We start from the raw sequence: 20,118 nt of genomic DNA on the forward strand, positions 1-20,118 counted from the left end.
CCCAATCTATATGTGGAAAATTAAAATCCCCTACTATCACAACTTTGTGTTTCTTGCAGTTGTCAGCTATCTCTCCGTTGATTTGCTCCTCCAATTCTCGCTGACTATTGGGTGGTCTATAATACAAGCCCATTAATGTGGTCATACCTTTCTTGTTTCTCAGCTCCACCCATAGGGCCTCTGTAGACAAGCTCCCTAATCTATCCTGCCTGAGTACCGCTGTAACATTTTCCCTGACCAACAATGCCACCCCCCCACCTTTTATCCCTCTGCCTCTATCCCTCCTGAAACATTGGAACCCTGGAACATTGAGCTGCCAGTCCTGCCCCTCCTGTAGCCAAGTTTCACTAATGGCTATAATGTCATATTTCCATGTGTCTATCCACGCCTTCAGCTCATCTGCCTTCCCCACAATACTCCTGGCATTGAAATCGACACACCTCAAAAGATTATTTCCACCACACTCTACCCTTCCATTTGTGATTTTGCTTGAACTAACCTGTCTTTTTACCCCTGCTCCACTATCTGCTCTGGCACTCTGGTTCCCATCCCCCTGCAAATCTAGTTTAAACGCTCCCCAATAACACTAGCAAATCTCCCTGCAAGTATATTGGTCCCCTTGTAGTTTAGGTGTAACCCGTCTCTCTTGTACAGGTCCCACCTGCCCCAGAAGAGGTCCCAATGATCCAAGAATTGGAAACCCTGCCCCCTGCACCAGTTCCTCAGCCACGTGTTCATCCGCCTAAGCATCCTACTCCTGCCCTCACTGGCATGTGGCTCAGGTAGCAATCCTGAGATTACTACCCTCGGGGTCCTGCTTTTTAACTTCCTTCCAAGCTCTTTGTACTCACTCTTTAGGACCTCCTCACTCTTCCTTCCCACGTCATTGGTACCGACGTGTACCACGACATCTGGCTGATCACCTTCCCACTTTAGAACGCTGTGCACGCGATCAGAGACATCGCTGACCTTGGCACTTGGGAGGCAACAAACCATGCGGGAGTCTCTGTCCCAACCACAGAACCTCCGGTCCGTACCCCTGACCATTGAGTCCCCTATCACTACTGCTCTCCTCTTCTTCATCCCACCCTTTTGCGCTGTAGAACCAGACTCAGTATCAGAGTTCCGGCTGTCGCAGCTTGTCCCAGGTAAAGCATCTCCCACAACAGTATTCAATTCAGTATACCTGTTGTGGAGGGGTACGGCCACAGGGGAACCCTGCTCTGTCTGTCCTTTCACACTGCCATTTCCTCTCCTTACAGTAACCCAATTTCCTGTGCTCTGCTGCTTAGGTGTAACTATCTCCCTGAAGCTACTGTCTATAAACTTCTCATTCTCCCGAATTAGATGGAGGTCATTCCCTTCCCTAAGAGGACATGGTTCACTAATGACAATAGTGTCATGGTCACCATTGCCGAGACTAGCTTTCAATTCCATTTTGTTTTCATTATTCATTCATGGGATGAGTATAAAATCTGAGTATATAGAATTCAATGAGTCTAGGTTTTGAAAGCAGCTGCGAAATTGCCAAAATATTCCAACTAGTTCATTTCAGCAAGTTCGGAAGAAAGGTCAACATGTTAACTCAGTTCCTCTCTCCAGAGGTGCTGTCTGGCCTTGCTGAGAGTTCAGTAAGGAGTCTAACAACACCAGGTTAAAGTCCAACAGGTTTATTTGGTAGCAAACGCCACTAGCTTTCGGAGCGCTGCCCCTTCGTCAGGTGAGTGGGAGATCTCCCAGTGTTTTGTTTGTTTTAGCTATTGTAAGGTCTTCAGCCAATGTCACCTGACCTTTGTCGAACTGCCCACCTTTCCATGCATTCCCCACTCCATCCTAAAAAAGATTCCGAGGGAGATTTCCATAAAACTGATGGTAAGCTTAAAATTTACCTTCAGACAAATAATGACACTATCATAGAATTGAATCATAGAATCCCTACAGTGCAGAAGGAGGCCATTCAACCCATCAAGCCTGCACTGGCAGCAATCCTACCCAGGCTATACCCCAGTAACCCTGCAAATTTACCCTCCTAATCCCCCTGACACTAAGGGGCAATTTAGCATGGCCAATCCACCTAACCTGCATATCATTGGACTGTGGAAAGAAACCAGAGCACCCGGAGGAAACCCACAGAGACACAGGGTTGGCATGCAGACTCCACATAGGCAGTGACCCGAGGCCGGAATCGAACCCGGGTCCCTGGTACCGTGAGGCAGCAGTGTGAACCACTGTATCACAATGTCCGTCATAACTTAATTTTCCTCAGCTTTTGAAAGGTGTTAGTTAAACTTTCACTAACTTCGATTCCCATTTATTTTTGAACTTCACAATTGAGGCTTTTTTTGAGAGGAATCCGGACTTTGTATTTATTTTACTTACAGTATTATCACACACTGCCTAGCTTGCCATAAATCCAATTCTAGATTAATGCAAACTATTCTTTCTTTTTTTACCAGGGGTACAAAATAGCTTCAGTTAATCTGTTGTTGCATTGGTCTTAAATTTTCCATTCTCCACTTGTAAAACTGGGGCACCTCACCCCACTCCCCACAACCCCCCCCCTCCCCCTCCCCCATCCCCCGCCCCTGCCGTTGGTTCCCCAGCGATGGAGAGATGCAAACAATGGGAAACCCCATTGACAATGGCGGGACTAGAAGATCCCACCATCGGCCAATGGCAGATAGTCTTCTCCTCCACAGGACATGAGGTGGAAAATCCCGCCCAATTGCTACTCAAGTTTTTTTTTAAATCTTTGCTCCAAATGTTATTTGACCGGGATTATTTTATATATCGGTCCTGTAATAAGTCTGCGGAGGCAGAAGTCCCTTCACCAAAATCCATTTATTTATAAACTCTAACAGCAGTACACAGAGTGCTCGGAGTTCTACCTCTGGGGGGGTGTCAGAGGAACTGACACTCCCAGTTAAATACAAGGCAAAGACTCCCTGATTGACCTCTTAATTGGATCCTTAATCAGGGAGTTCATACTCCAATAGGCCAACCTCAACGGCCTGATTGAAGTCCCCTTGAACAATTTACTCTTCATCATTGTGGATTGCCTAGGCATTTTTCAGCAATGGTTAACTTTCTGCAAATCACCCTCAAAATCCACTCTTTTGAAACGCAGCGTTTTTCTGTGTTCGCCTTTTCACATCTTCTCAATAGCATTTCAAATCTGACAATATCACTGATCCATGAGCAAACTTTAACTTGGTAACACCAGCCCTCTTCATGGGAAATGGACTCTTGAGGCTCGGTGGTGGCTCGATGAGCCAGCTGAGCGGGATCAATTTTTTAGTGCTTCTACGAACACTCCACCGGCTTATTCATAACATTCATCCAAGTCAACATCCAAGACATTGATTGTCAACATCTTGGCATTTCCATGCATTCCCACATCTGTTAAAAAGATGTCCTGCCCCAGGCACAGCAAGGATAACACCCAAGAATGCTTTCCTTCAGATACCCAGTCTAAATCCAAACTACCTTTGTTGCATTAGCCAAAACATTCACATTTCTTTGATACAACATTCTCTTCACCTCTGGTGACATTTTGGGTGCTATTTTACCATTTTTTGTCTAAGTTCTATCTCTGTTTTTTGCCTCCACAAAATCTAAATGCTGATGTGATATCTCTCAGTCAATACTTAATCTTGTTCGTTATTCCAATCATATTAAGCCTCTCCCATTGTAAATCTTATAACTGTTACAAAACAAGCACCGCTTTATCAATCACCTAGTCCGATGACAGTTTCTAAAAGTGTACCAAATTTACCAATTCGTCGATTTCTGTGCCTTTCACTTGGAGAAATAATCATGTCCATGTCTAAAACTTATCCTATTGTAGCATCTGGCGTGCAAGAATTTGCCTCCATTTCCTACATAGCTTTAATCTTTTGGATATTGGCTTGAAATAGCTCCTCAGAGGCCGGCATCCCTTCCCCAGATTCCCTTTATTATAAAGTTACCTCCACTCCGAGGCATGCTTCAGGTACAAAGTCAGAATGCAGAGTGCGAGGTGGCATGGTGGCACAGTGGTTAGCACGGCTGCCTCACAGTGCCAGGGACCCGGGTTCAGTTCTCAGCTTGGGTCATTGTCTGTGCGGAGTCTGCACTTCTCCTCGTGTCTGCGCGGGTTTCCTCCGAGTGATCCGGTTTCCTCTCACAGCCCAAAAGACGTACTGGTTAGATGCATTGGCCATGCTAAATTCTCCCTCAGTGTACCCGAACAGGCACCGGAGTGTGGCGACTAGGGGGTTTTCACAGTAACTTCATTGCAGTGTTAATGTAATCCTACTTGTGACACTAACAAATAAACTTTAAATTGTCAGTAGACCTGACACTCCTCAATATATACAAAGGTGAGGCTCCCTGATTGGGCAGGCAATCATTACCTCAAACAGGGAGCTCATACTCCAGGAGGCCATCCTCATGGGCCTCGCTGAGGTCATTACAGTGCTAACATTTTCAGGTGATGAAAACAAATCAAATGTGTTCCACTTTGATAAACAGACGCGAGGATAATGGATAAACATCGCTGAGACTTTGTTGCATTCCCTTCCATATTTCCCCTCAATCCAAGCGGAAGCACATTTTCCGAGTGTTATAGACATCTGCTTTACCTTCTTACCTCTCTACTGACATTTAATCTGGTGTTATGAAGCACCAATGCATTGCAACATACAATGTATGAACATATATTTATATATTTCTATTTAACCTGAGTTTCTGATCCAGATAACAGATCAAGAAATAACGGCAATTAAGAAAAATACAAGCTTTTTGTTGATTGCACAGACGGTGGATTGGTAAGAGGTAGAGGAGGAGTCATTTCTTTTTATATTCATTCATGGGACATGGCCGTCGCTGGTTGGCCAGCATTTATTAACCTATCCTAGTTGCCCTTGTTCAGAGGGCAGTTGAGAGTCAACCACATTGCTGTGGCTCCTGAGTCACATGTAGACCAGACTCGGTAAGGCTGGCAGATTTCCTTCCCTAAAGGACTTCAGGACTGGAACTTTTTTCTCTGGAACGTAGGAGGCTGAGGGGTGATCTTACAGAGGTCTATAAAATAACAAGGGGCATAGATCTGCTAGATAGTCAACATCTTTTCCCAAAGGTAGGGGAGTCTAAAACTAGAGGGCATAGGTTTAAGGTCAGAGGGGGGAGATACAAAAGGGTCCAGAGGGGCAATTCTTTCACTCAGAGGGTGGTGAGTATCTGGAACAAGCTGCCAGAGGTAGTAGTAGAGGCGGGTACAATTTTGCCTTTTTAAAAGCATTTAGACAGTTACATGGGCAAGATGGGTATAGAGGGATATGGGCCAAATGTGGGCAATTGGCTAGTTTAGGGGTTTTTTAAAAAAGGGCAGCATGGACAAGTTGGGCCGAAGGGCCTATTCCCATGCTGTAAACCTCTATGACTCTAGTGAACCAGATGGGTTTTTGGACAATCAGTAGATTCTTAATTCCAGATATTTTTTATTGAATTCAAATTCCACCATCTGAGGTGGGGGGATTCGAACCCGGGTCCCCAGAACATTAGCTGAGTTTCTGGATTAACAGTCTAGCGATAATCTAGGCCATCGCCTCCTCCATCTCATACAAATGCAAATGACCAGAGAATATTCAACTCAGTTGGCAAATGAATAACCTCAGACCTTGCCTTCAGCTATGAACCTAGTTTCAGTGTTGAGGCATTGATTTGGCGCTGGGTTCAAACCACAATTACATATGTAGGGCAGGCATTCCTACAGAACAATGGAGTTGGTAACACGATCAAAGCAGCAATCTGTTCCTGCAAATAATCTTGCTGCCAATTGGAGTTGATTTTCAGAATCTCATTAGGTATTGCGTTCATGCTGAGTGTTAGACCTCCTGAAGCTCTTCCCACACACACTTCCACAGAACACAATCTAATTACCCCAGGCTTGGTAATTCAGTTCTTATTTATTTTATTCAGCGAATGCAAAGTTCCTAAGCCAAGCAGTTTCTTCCGGCCCTGCTGTGTTGAGTGCAGATTGGCCTTCATTGAGTCTGTGGATTGGACATTCTTCTATGGTGTGATGCATAGTTTGGTCTCCCCCACAGGCACACGAGGCTGTCACTGATGCCCCATCTGTGGAGGTTGGCCAAGCAGGGGTCTTGGCCGGTCCTGAACCTGTTGAGGGTGGACCAATCTTTCCTTGGAAGGTTGAAACCAGGCGGCTGTTGGGTTGGGTTTGAGACAGGGACTTGTTTGTCATCTTCGATGATTCCCATTCATTTGTCCAGGTGGAATTTGCGTTGAAGTCCTGGGTGGTAAGGTTTGGTGTGGAGATGCCGGCGTTGGACTGGGGTAAACACAGTAAGAAGTCTCACAACACCAGGTTAAAGTCCAGCACGTTTATTTGGTAGCAAAAGCCACTAGCTTTCGAAGCGCTGCTCCTTCATCAGGTGGGTGGGATTTCAGTTCACAAACAGGGCATATAAAGACTCAAACTCAATTTACAAAATAATGGTTGGAATGCGAGTCTTCACAGGTAATCAAGTCTTAAAGGTACAGACAATGTGAATGGAGAGAGAGTTAAGCACAGGTTAAAAAGATGTGTATTGTCTCCAGCCAGGACAGTTAGTGAGATTTTGCAAGCCCAGGCAAGTCGTGGGGGTTACAGATAGTGTGACATGAACCCAAGATCCCGGTTGAGGCCGTCCACATGTGTGCGGAATTTGGCTATCAATCTTTGCTCAGCGACTCTGCGCTGTCGTGTGTCGTGAAGGCTGCCTTGGAGAATGCTTACCCGAAGATCAGAGGCCGAATGCCCGTGACCGCTGAAGTGTTCCCCAACAGGAAGAGAACACTCTTGCCTGTTGATTGTCGAGCGGTGTTCATTCATCCGTTGTGGTAGCGTCTGCATGGTCTCCACAATGTACCATGCCTCTGGACATCCTTTTCTGCAGTGTATCAGGTAGACAACGTTGGCCGAGTTGCAAGTGTATGTACCGTGTACCTGGTGAATGGTGTTCCCACGTGAGATGATGGCATCTGTGTCGATGATCCGGCACGTCTTGCAGAGGTTGCTGTGGCAGGGTTGTGTGGTGTCGTGGTCACTGTTCTCCTGAAGGCTGGGTAGTTTGCTGTGGACAATGGACTGTTTGAGGTTGTGTGGTTGTTTGAAGGCAAGAAGTGGGTGTGTGGGGATGGCCTTGGCGAGATGTTCATCTTCATCAATGACATGTTGAAGGCTCTGGAGAAGATGTCATAGCTTCTCCGCTCCGGGGAAGTACTGGACGACGAAGGGTACTCTGTCCGCCGTGTCCCGTGTTTGTCTTCTGAGGAGGTCGGTGCGGTTTTTCGCTGTGGTGCGTTGGAACTGTCGATCGATGAGTCGAGCGCCATATCCTGTTCTTATGAGGGCATCTGTCAGCGTCTAGAGGTATCTGTTGCAATCCTTCTCATCTGAGCAGACCCTGTGTATACGGAGGGCTTGTCCGTAGGGGATGGCTTCTTTAACGTGTTTAGGGTGCAAGCTGGAGAAGTGGAGCATCATGAGGTTATCCGTGGGCTTGCGGTACAGTGAAGTAGGGTTTGCCCAGATGGACCTTCTTGATGGGAATGGGTGGGTTGAATAAATCAGCATGAAGTGGCAGGTGGGCAGCATTGCAAACTTTTTCTTTCATCTTGTGAGTTATTGCAAGTCAACGGATATGTGGAGGAGTGATGTCTGCCAGGACAGAGAGCCTAATTGGCCAAATCATTGCCATGGAGAAAACAATGGAAGAATAAGATTGAGTCCAGAACTAGGGGTCATAGTTTGAGGATAAGGGGTAAACCTTTTAGAACTGAGGTGAGGAGAAATTTCTTCACCCAGAGGTGTCTGGCTGCCTTGGCAAAGCAGCCAGCATAATTAAGGACCCCAGGCACCCCGGACATTCTCTCTTCCACCTTCTTCCGTCGGGAAAAAGATACAACAGTCTGAGGTCACGTACCAACCGACTCAAGAACAGCTTCTTCCCTGCTGCTGTCAGACTTTTGAATGGATCTACCTTGCATTAAGTTGAACTTTCTCTACACCCTAGCTATGATTGTTACACTACATTCTGCACTCTCTCCTTTCCTTCTCTATGAACGGTATGCTTTGTCTATCGCAAGATGATAGAAAAAGTTTGCAATAATAAATCAAATCAAATCAAACGTCTGTGTGCAGTTTGTATGTTTTCCCCGTGTCTGCGTGGGTTTCCTCCGGGTGTCCGGTTCCTCCCACACTCCGAAGATGTGTGGGTTAAGTTGGTTGGCCATGCTCAATTCTCTCTTAGTGTTAGGGGGATTAGGAGAGTAAATACGTGGGGTTACAGGGATAGGGCCTGGGTGGGATTGTTGTGGCTGCAGGCTCGATGGGCCAAGTGGTCCCCTTCTGCACTGTAGGGATTCTATGATTCTACTGTGTGAGAAGGGATAGTCGGACTGAAGTTTTCTTGAGGTCAGTTATGTTTGTCATGTTAGGATATCCTCAAAGTGTCCCTGAAGGGATCAAATATTCCTGCCCACTCATGTTTGAGGATTTAAGTGTAAACCTTTTAGGACTGAGGTGAGCAGAAATTCCTTCACCCAGAGGGTGGTGAATGTGTGGAATTCACTACCACAGAAAGTAGTTGAGGCCGAAACATTGTGATTTCATTAAGAAATGAGATATAGCTCTTGGGGCTAAATGGGTCAAGGGATATAGGGGGGAGGGGGGATCAGGATATTGAATTTGATGATCAGCCATGATCAAAATAAATGGTGAAGCAGGTTCCATGGGCCAAATGGCCAATTCCTCCTTCTAGTTTCTATGCTTCTAAGTTTAAAATTATGTAGTTCGTATTCATTCAAAAAAGGACCCTTTTATACAATTACAGTAGGAAGGGCCATCATCTATTCTCTAAAAAACCTAACTAAAAAAGTTCCTTAAAGCATAGTCCAGATAAAGAGGAACCAAGAGTACATTGCTTTTTAGACACAACTCCAGGGGGACATGGTGTACTCCTAAATAATTCCCGTTGCTTGATACAGCTGTCACAAATCTGAACTGTTCCAGAAATGAGCGGGAATACACCAAACATCAAGTGTGTGCCAAATTGTTCATTACGACTTGACATCAACATCTTTTGTTTGAAGAAGTGCCTTAAGAAACCCATTTTTGAGAAAGTTTCAAATATCATAACCATGGAATTGGGCTTATTTCAAAGCAATCATATACGCAGCAGAAGGAAAAAGGGATTTTGAGTTGGATTATGTTGGCTGATAAATATTACACTGCAGCTTTGAAATGTCAAGTTTGTTTCGGAGCAGGAAAGGCCGTACAATTTTATCCCAAAAAATATGTCAAGAAAGGATTTACATTTCTAACTTCAGGGTGTGCCCGCAGACAATTGATTACTTTCAAAAAGGGCAAACAAAGAAAGAACTTGTAATTATATAGCACCTTTCATAAGCACAACAATCCCACCCAGGCCCTATCCCCATAACCCCATGTATTTACCCTACTCGTCCCCCTGACACTAAGTGGCAATTTAGCATGGCCAATCCACCTAACCCGCACATCTTTGGATTGTGGGAGGAAACTGGAGCACCCGGAGGAAACCCAAGCAGACACGGGGAGAATGTGCAGACTCCATACAGACAGTCATGCATGGGATGTCCCAAAACTGTTTACATTCAATGATTTACTTTTTAAAGTTGAGACGCTGTTGCATTAAAGGAAAAACACCTGCCTACTCAGCAAGCTACCTAATAACAACAATGAGATAAATGTCCAGATAAGAATGTAGGTGGCACGGTGGCACTGCTGCCTCAAGGCTCCAGGGACCCGGGTTCAATTCCAGCCTTAGGTCACTGTCTGTGTGGAGTCTGCACATTCTCCCCGTATCTGCTTGGGTTTCCTCTGGATGCTCCGGTTTCCTCCCACACTCCAAAGATGCGCAGGTTAGGTGGATTGGCCATGCTAAATTGCCCCTTAGTGTCAGGGGGGTTAGCAGGGTAAATACATGAGGTTACAGGGAACAGGGCCTGGGTGGGATTGTTGTCAATGCAGGCTCAGTGGGCCGAATGGCCTCCTTCTGCATTGTAGAGATTCTGTGATAATCTTTTTTTCAGTAATGTTATTTGAGGAATAAATAGTGGCCAGGACAGCGGGGGGAGAGCCCCCTTGCTCCTTGATTTGTACTCTGCAATCTCTCATGTCCACCTGAAGGACAGGTGGGGCCTTTGTTTAACCTTTCATCTGAAAAAGGTATCTCCAACAAAGCAGAGCTGCCACAGTATTGCACAGGGAGAACATGCAAACTCCACACGCACAGTGACCCAAAGCTGGAATCGAACGCGGGTCCCTGACACAGTGAGGCAGCAGTGCTAACCACTCTGCCACCCACATCATTATCTGGACATTTATCTCATTGTTGTTATTAGGTAGCTGAAGAGAAATTTGAAACCACAGCCTTCTGATTCAGAGGCCAGAATCCTGCCACAAAGCCAGGTTTGATACCCATCTCACTCTAGAACATAGAACATAGAACATTACAGCGCAGTACAGGCCCTTTGGCCCTCGATGTTGCGCCAACCAGTGGTACCAATCTAAAGCCCCTCTAATCTACACTATTCCAATATGGATATGATGACCTTGCCGTCAAAGTGACCTGCCTCAAATCTGATTTTTTAAAAATTCATTTGTGGGACATGGGCGTCGCTGGCTGGCCAGTATTTATTGCCCATCCCTAGTTGCCCTTGGAGAGCAGTTGAGAGTCAACCACATTGCTGTGGCTCTGGAGTCACATGTAGGCCAGACCAGGTAAGGACGGCAGATTTCCTTCCCTAAAGGACATTAGTGAACCAGATGGGCTTTTCTGACAATCGACAATGGTTTCATGGTCATCAGTAGATTCTTAATTCCAGATATTTTTTATTGAATTCAAATTCCACCATCTGCCATGGCAGGATTCGAACCCGGGTCCCCAGAACATTAGCTGAGTTTCTGGATTAATAGTCTAGTGATAATACCACGAGAACATTGCCTAGTGTCTACTCTACCAAGACATGACTTGAATAGTGATCAAGCAATCAGTACTCCCGAGAAAGATGGGGAGAGGGGGGAATACGGATGAAAGAGAAGGAAAGAATCGAAGTATAATAGGTTTTAGTGTCGGGAGAATGAGTCATAATTTCAGTGTGACCCTGTAAAACAAGAGAAAATATATGGACAGGTCAAAGACAAAAGCAAAACTCACTTTCTTCTTTGATATTCATAGCTGAAAGGAAACAATTACAGAGGAATATAATCACTCGGCGCAACGCAAAATGATTTATTCGCAAGCTTCATTGTAATGCATTGTCCCAGCAAACACAAAACAGCTCCCCCGCCAACAGATTGAGGAAATATGGGCCGGACTTTTACCGGCATGCCCGCCCAAGGTCAACAGAGAATGCCGTTCTGCAAGCCTTGATGGCATTCTCCGTTGGCCTTGGGCGGGATCTTATGAGTCTTGGGCGGGCATGCCAGTAAAATTCCGGCAATGGTCTTGGTCAATGTGTAAACTGGACTGTGCATGGTTTTTCCACACATTTGGTGTCACATGGGCCGGATTTTTACCACCCCGCCCACCATGGGAATCGGAGCGGGCGAGGGGTGGACAATGGAAGGGTCTGTTGACCTCGGGCGGGATTTTGCAGTTTCGGCACGAGCGAGGTCGTAAACTCCTGCCCGTGCTGTCCGAACTCACCTTCCTTTTCAGGTTGCCATCGCGAATCCAGGGCAGCCATGGAGAACAGTGCATTTCAGATCTGGAAACGTCCAGCACCTATCTCCCACTGTCCAATTACATGCAGCTTTCTGAACAAATTTCACCTCCTATGGGTGTGGTAAACCACTGTTAGCTTATTGCCTGTGTGTGTGACGTGCCTGGACACATCCCTGCCGGCCCTGCCCGGGACTCCTCACCCCCCCCCCCCCCCCCCCCCCGGTCCAGGTATAAAGGCAACTGCTTCCCACCCCCCCTGCCTCAGTCTGGACCAGTTCATCAGCATGGGTGTGCTCCAAGTCTTTTGCTAATAAAATTGATGCACCATCAATCGAGCAAAGACTAGTTTGTATGCAAGAACAAATAGGCTTTTATTAGCAAAAGACTTGGAGCACACCCATGCCGATGAACTGGTCCAGACTGAGGCAGGGGGGTGGGAGCAGTCGCCTTTATACCTGGACTTGGGTGGGGGGGTGGGGGGGGGGCGAGTCCCGGGCAGGGCCGGCAGGGACGTGTCGAGGCACGTCACACACACAGGCAATAAGCTAACAGTGGTTTACCGCAATGGGCGCGATCTTGCCGGCCATTCCCTGCCACTGCAAGGGAGGACGGAGAATTTGGCGCCCAGCCAAATCTCCATTCACTGCAAGCGGGACCAGAAAACCCCATAACATTGAACATGACACATTGATAGGAGGCAATGGCCTTGTGATATTATCACTGGACTATTAATCCAGAAGCTCAGCTAATGTTCTGGGGACCTGGGCTCGAATCCCACCACGGCAGATGGTGAAATTTGAATTCAATAAACAATATCTGGAATTAAGTATCCACTGATGACCATGAAACCATTGGCGATTGTTGGAAAAACCCATCTGGCTCACTGATATCCTCTAGGAAAGGAAATCTGCCATCCTTACCTGGTCTGGTCTACATGTGACTCCCATGTCTGCGTTGGTTTCCTCCGGGTGCTCCAGTTTCCTCCCACAATCCAAAGATATGCAGGTTAGGTTGATTGGCCATGCTAAATTGCCCCTTTGTGTCAGGGGGTTAGTAGGGTAAATAAGTAGGGTTATGGGGATAGGGCTGGCGTGGGATTGTGGTCGGTGCAGACTCGATGGGCCAAATGGCCTCCTTCTGCACTGTGGGAGGAAACCGTAGGATTCTATGATTCTACCATATGTATTCAATTAATGCACCTTGTGTTTGAATTTAATGGAAATATGATGATTTCTGCGATGCAGAATAAAAATGCTATGGAATTTTAAGATGACACGGGGCTCAATTTTGGCACCGTTCAAATGGGTGGGTTTTGAGTTGGTTAAAACTGAGCCTGAGATAGCAAATTTAATTAGTTTGAGCAAGCGGGGGGGGGGGAAGGAAGGTAGAGCAGTTTGAGGAGAAAAAGGCCGGGATTCTCCAGTCTCGTACGCCCCGCTCCAGCCGCCAGCGAGAATGGAGAATTTGGCGCTCCGCCAAAACTCCATTCGCGGTAGCGGGACTGGAGAATCCCAGCCGCGGGCGGGATTGGAGAATTCTAGTCAAGGTGAATGAAACTCGCTCCTAATTACTTGGACAAAACCAGACAAATAAACCAAAACTGGCAAATTCCAATCGGGGTGGGGTGTGGGCGTCACACCTCCAGGCGAACAGAAACAGACGCCTCTGTCTGCCGGTGAAGTTATTTTACTATATATGGAACACTGTGGGTTACACAGGAATTCCCACATTTGGTCTGCCGATGTGCTGCTGAGTATATGTGTGTGTGAATGACGCACATTCCTGGTGCTCTCTCTCTGACCTCCAATCTCTCAGCAACGGAAATAAATAATTCACAAAACATCAGCATTTCTCATCCCAGGTTAATCCATTTTAGTGCGTCGCCGGGACATACAAAAAAGGACTAAATGAATTAGAGGCCCAAATCGATAATACCTCACTCTGTTCTGCCTCTGTGTTTTTAGTACCACAGACTAGGCATTGTATGCACGGCTAAATACAGAAGTACCCTTCTCGTTAGAAACAGTTTGTAAACTATTCATGAACCGTAACATTTGGAGCAGCACGGTGGCACAGTGGTTAGCACTGCTGCCTCACAGAGTCAGGGACCCGGGTTCGATTCCAGCCTCGGGTCACTGTCTGTGTGGAGTTTGCACATTCTCCCCGTGTCTGCGTGCGTTTCCTCCGGGTGCTCCGGTTTCCTCCCCCACTCCAAAGATGTGCAGGTTAGGTTATTTGGCCATGCTAAATTGCCCCTTAGTGTCAGGGGGATTAGCAGGGTAAATATGAGGAGTCACATGAATAGGCCCTGGGTGGGATCGTGTTAGGTGCAGATTTGATGTGCCGAATGGCCTCCTTCGGCAGTGTAGATTCAATGATTTCCTACGAGGTTTACCAATCAGTATCACAAAAGAAAATATGCAGTGCGCTGCAAAGTTTTATTTTAAACTATTTACCCAATGGGACACGGCACACACAATTGAAGGGTGCTGTGATATTTGGCTAACTGCTTCCAACCCAGTGTAGTAGTCCTTCAACAATCTCCTCACCACTCCAATTCAACCACATTACTCCCAAGGTGTTCTTATCCCTTCTCTGAGTGAGCTAGCAGGAAGAATGATAGGAAGAATGATTGGGGGCAGCACGGTAGCACAGTGGTTAGCACTGCTGCCTCATAGCGCCAGGGACCTGGTTTCGATTCCTGGCTTGGGTCACTGTCTGTGTGGAATCTGCACACTCTCCCCGTGTCCACGTGTGTTTCCTCTGAGTGCTCCAGTTTCCTCCCACAGTCCGAAAGACGTGCTGGTTAGGTGCCATTGGCCATGCTAAGTTCTCCCTCAGTGTACCCGAACAGGCGCCGGAGTTCTTTTTTGATTTGATTTATTATTGTCACATGTATTAACATACAGTGAAAAGTATTGTTTCTTGTGCACTATACAGACAAAACATACCGATCATAGAGAAGGAAACGAAAGAGTGCAGAATGTGGTGTTTCAGTCATAGCTAGGGCGTAGAGAAAGATCAACTTAATCTAAGGTAGGTCCAATCAAAAGTCTGACGGCATCAGGGAAGAAGCTGTTCTTGAGTCAGTTGGTACATGACCTCAGACTTTTGTATCTTTTTCCCGGAAGAAAGTGGAAGAGAGAATGTCCGGGGTGCGTGGGGTCCTTGGATTAAGCTGGCTGCTTTGCCGAGGCAGCGGGAAGTGTAGACAGAATCAATGGATGGGAGGCTGGTTTGCGCGATGGATTGGGCTACATTCATAACCTTTTGTAGTTCCTTGCGGTGTTGGGCAGAGCAGGAGCCATACCAAGCTGTGCAACTGGGGGATTTTCACAGCAACTTCTTTGCAGTGTGAATGTAAGCCCACTTGTGACTAATAAATAGACTTTTAACATTAGGTTTAAAAGTTTTAAACAAGAGTATGTTCTGGCATGACAAATACTCCAGAAATTGAGGAGTCTGATTTGGAGAGTCAGCAGTGAGGTCAAAGAACAGTTCAGTCAAGGGAGTGAAGGGAGTGTACATATTCGAGAAGTTCCCCATGACATGAGCCTTTGGCCTAATTCCAGTAAATTCAGTCATGCTGCTTTGCATAGCGAAGGACAGAATCAGCTTCTCCGCCACCCCCAGCTCAGATCAGGTTAATAATTCATTCGGAATCTCGGGGAGGACTAACAATGGATGTCTGCATCACGGCGAGGATAAACAAATTACTCAGCTGGCGAGAGCAGCCATGCGAAGTGCCATTATCTCAAAGTGTGCAGCAAAGAAAAACAGAAGTATCCTGGGGAATAAGAAAGTGCCTATTATTACTCTCCTAAACCTACAGTTCTTCATTCACATCTGGAGACATTGTGGGGTGAAATGTTGTCAGTGGGGTGATGGGAAGGTGCTGGAGAGCAGCGGTCCCCAATCTTTTATCTCTTATGGCACAACTCCAGACTAGAACAAGAATTTGAGGCACACTTTCCCTGCCTTCTTCCCTTACTGGAAACTTTGTTTTTAACCTCCCTCTGCCCTCTGCCCGGGTTTTTTTTAACCCCTCCTTGTCTCTCTCGCTTAGAACCATAGATCCATAGAATCCCTACAGTGCAGAAGAGGCCATTCAGCCCATCAAGACTGCACCCACTCTCTGACAGAGTAATTTACCCAGGCCCTATCCCCGTAACCCCACACACTTCCCATGGCCAATCCACCTAACCGGCACATCTTTGGACACTAAGGGGCAATTTACCATTGCGTCGCGCCCATTTTCAGGCGCGAAAACGTGGTAAAGTCGGGTGTGAGGCCATTAACGCGCTCCGTGCCCACATCTGCGCAGATGGCCACTTTACCGAAACCCGGGAATGGCCGCGATCCGCTTCGCGCCCAAAACGGGCGCAATGGCGATTTAAATGTATTTGCGTACATTTCAATTGAATTAATGAACTGCCCGCCCAACTTTATCAGAATTTCCCCCTTTGCCACCGTGTTCGCCGATCCGGAATCGCGCCGAAATGAGCCTGCTGAATAAAAGTCTGAGTCGGGCGCTCCAGCTGCTGAAGAGGTAAGTTCAGAGCTTCCAACGGACCTCTGATTCAGATCAGTGGTGGGGGGGAGGAGGGAGGCGGGCCAGATCATTCTCTGGTTGGCGGGGGAGAGGAGTGAGGCTAGATTGTTGTCTGGGGGGACGGGGGGGGGGGGGGGGGGCAGAGAGGGAGGCGGGTAAGATGTATCTCTGGTGGGGGGGGGAAGGTCTGATCGCTCACTGGTGAGGGTGGGGGGGTGGGGGGGGGGGCAGATGGATCTCTGGTGGGGGGGAGGGGGGCAGGGGAGTCCGCTGCCACTCTGCGGGCAATCAGTGGGGGGGAAAGGGGCAGGGGGTCATGATCGGTCTGGGTAGCGGGAGGGTGGATGAATAAGGGGGACAGTAATGTCTGTGGGGGCCATTGCTCCCGCTTTTCACACCCGGGCCGCTTTCTCCGCTTTTTTGCGGCCCGAGAGGGATGTGACACGGGCACACTTTTTCAAGTTTTTTTCTAACTGCACATGCGCAGTTCAGAGCTCCGATTGTTTTGGGCGTGCTAAGCCCCGCCCACAGCGCGAATGGAACCTGCGATGTTTTTTTCAGGCTGAGTGCGTATGGGGGTGCCTGAAAGCAGATCTCTACGTCGGATCTGAATTGCGCCCAGATTCAGCACTTAGAATGAAAATGGTAAAATCAGGCCCTAAGGGGCAATTCAGCACGGCCAATCCACCTAACCTGCACATCTTTGGAGCGTGAGAGGAAACTGGAGCACCCGGAGGAAACCCACGCAGACACGGGGAGAACGTGCAAACTCCACACAGTGACCCGAGGCCAGAATTGAACCCGGGTCCCTGGTGCTGTGAGGCAACAGTGCTAGCCACTGCGCCACTGTGCTGCCCATTCTCCTGGGGTTTTTGCCCCTTTTTGAGTTTTTGCTTTGTGTGTGGGCACCTTTGTCTTCAGCTCCAAGTCCCGTTGGTCAATGCGCAAGGGCCTGACCAAGGTTAAAAATCTAAACCACGCGCGTGCAGCTCTTTCCCAGCTGGTCCATGCGCGGGAGGCCCGTTGGCTCTTAGAGATGCCGACCACAGAACTGAAGACAGAAGTTAGTTTTAGTTTAATTACATGAATTTTAAAGCTTTTTGAATCTTTTTTGGCAGCACAATTGGTGGGGGGCTGGGGGGGTGGGAGGGGTGGTCTTCACTGCAGCACGCTGGTTGGTGTAGAGATATGAAAATTCAATTTCCTTTCCAAGACAAGTTTACCCCAATGGCATTAGACACACATTGTGAAAGACATCAATCAGAACAAAGACAATGGCTCCCAAAAATTGGTGAAAACTCCACGAAGGTTTCTCGAGTTGGGACAATGCCTTCTCTCTGACATATTATCAATTGGCCAACAAAAATGTACTGGTGATCGACTGAAAATGATTCCTTCACAATGATTCTTCATCGTGAATGTCGACTCCCAGCTTTGTCCTCAGGACCAAACATCCAAGCAGCTGAGAGCAGGTAGTGGCAAACTCCATCCAAAATCTCAATCCATGTGTTGAGCATGTATATGGTTTGCTAAGACCTCATTTTAAGATACTTCTGCCAATGCAATGTTAAGCTTAAACAAATCAACTAACTCAGCTTTTACATGACGATATTTTAAGAAACACGGCATGCTGGGTTAGCTAGGAACATTGGCTGCATTTTTGAAAGTACAATGCAAGCAAAAGCAGGCTCTCTCATAAACAAAACCAATAAACAACATCTGCAATTTGTTTCTTCAAGTTAGAGACAGCATGTGTCGAACAATTTCAATAACACAGATAAGAATTAACATATATTGTAGTCACAGTTCTATGTTGTTAGTTCAGTCAAGAGTCTGTTTTGACTGCTGCTTTGATCAGTACATGATGTGGAGATGCCAGCGTTGGACTGGGGTGGGCACAGTAAGAAGTCTCACAACACCAGGTTAAAGTCCAACAGGTTTATTTGGAATCACGAGATTTCGGAGCACTGCTCCTTCATCAGGTGAGTCCACTCACTTGAGGAAAGAACACCTGAGTCTATTCACCAATTGTCGTAAAAATCCATCTGATTCACTAATGTCCTTTAGAGAAGGGAATCTGCTGTCCTTACCCAGTCTGGCCCACATCTGACTCCAGATCTACAGCAATGTGGTTGACTCTCAAATGCCTCAGTTATGGGCAATAACTGCTGGCCCAGCCACTGACACCCACATCCCACGAACGAATAAAAAAAGACCACCTCCCCCGCCCTGACCTGCGGTCACCACCCCCTAACCAACCTCACACCAGCCACCACCACCACCCCCCCCCCCACTAACCTGGCCCCCAGCATTTCCAGATTTCCTACTCCTCCCATACCTCATGTTGGCACCCCGATGATCCCATCCTCAACCCAGATCCTGATCCCCTTCTAACCACTCTCAGATACCACAATTCTAGACTACACTCCCAGATCTGCCACAGACCCCAACCCAACTTTAACACTTCCAATTTGAATAGCATTTACAGTATGCCATGCCATCCAGGTCCCTTACAAATCTCTTCCCACTCTTTTTCATTTAACACGATGGGCCAAATGGCCTCTTTCTGTGACTTGACCATTCTGTGACTCTGAGGCTATAAAGAATTTCACGACAGTGACTCAAGAATCTTGTGGCACTTTACAATCGACAAGTAGGTGAACCCCCATGACTTGAAAGCTGTGGCCGGTATATGAAGCATTGGGACCAGAATATGTTTCATATCAGTGCGCTGTTTAAAAAAAAATAATCTTAACTGGAAATCTTTCACTGTGTAGCTAAAATAGGATACGAATTCCGGGCCAAGTACCGTTCCTTATCTCAGCGAGCGGGTTTCACTCAATCCCAAATGACTTTTAATGTTTTTGCAGCAAAATTCACAAATAAGAGAAACGCCCTCCAGTCCTGAAATGATCTCAAGTTGGACATAAATTACTCCTGAAGATGGGTGATCAAACACCCCTCTACCTCAATGCATGCAGCTTTATTAAACAGTTGTGGGATCTCATACCGTGACGTCCAAACTCATCTAAATTAATCTCAGATTGATGAATAGTTTAATGTCCCGCTGTTGAACAGTTGAAGAAATGCAAACAAATCACACTCATCCTTAAAACTGTGGAAAAGTCATTCCTGCCCTGCAAAAAAAAACTAAAAACCCCTACCCTTCCGGGGACCATATCCCTCCATTCCCATCCTATTCATGTATTTGTCCAGACGCTCCTTAAAAGTCACTATCATATCTGCTTCCACTACTTCCCCCGGCAGCGAGTTCCAGGCACCCACCACCCTCTGTGTAAAAAATTGATATTTCCACCTTGGGAAAAAGCTTCTGACCATCCACCCTGTCCATGCCCCTCATAGAGAAGAAGAGGCTGAAGAACCGGCCTTGTCTCAATATCCAATCACCATCTAAAGAAAACACTGAGGCAAGATGAACCACAACTGTGCGGAGTCTGCAGGTTCTCACTATTTTTATTCTAACTGGAACGACGGAGGGTGAGGGGGCGACCTGATAGAAGTCGACAAGATTATGAAGGGCATGGACAGAGTGGATAGTCAGAAGCTTTTTCCCAGGGTTGAAGAGTCAATTACTAGAGGGCACAGGTTTAAGGTGCGAGGGTTAAGGTTTAAAGGAGATTTACGAGGCAGGTTTTTTACACAGAGGGTGGTGGGTGCCTGGAACTCGCTGCCAGGGGGAGGTAGTGGAAGCAGATACGATAGTGAGTTTTAAGGGGCGTCTTGACAAATACATTAATAGGATGGGAATGGAGGGATATGATCCCCGGAAGGGTAGGGGGTTTTAGTTCAGTCGGG

Source organism: Mustelus asterias, chromosome 18 (genome assembly GCF_964213995.1).
Source record: "Mustelus asterias chromosome 18, sMusAst1.hap1.1, whole genome shotgun sequence".
NCBI lineage: Eukaryota > Metazoa > Chordata > Chondrichthyes > Carcharhiniformes > Triakidae > Mustelus > Mustelus asterias.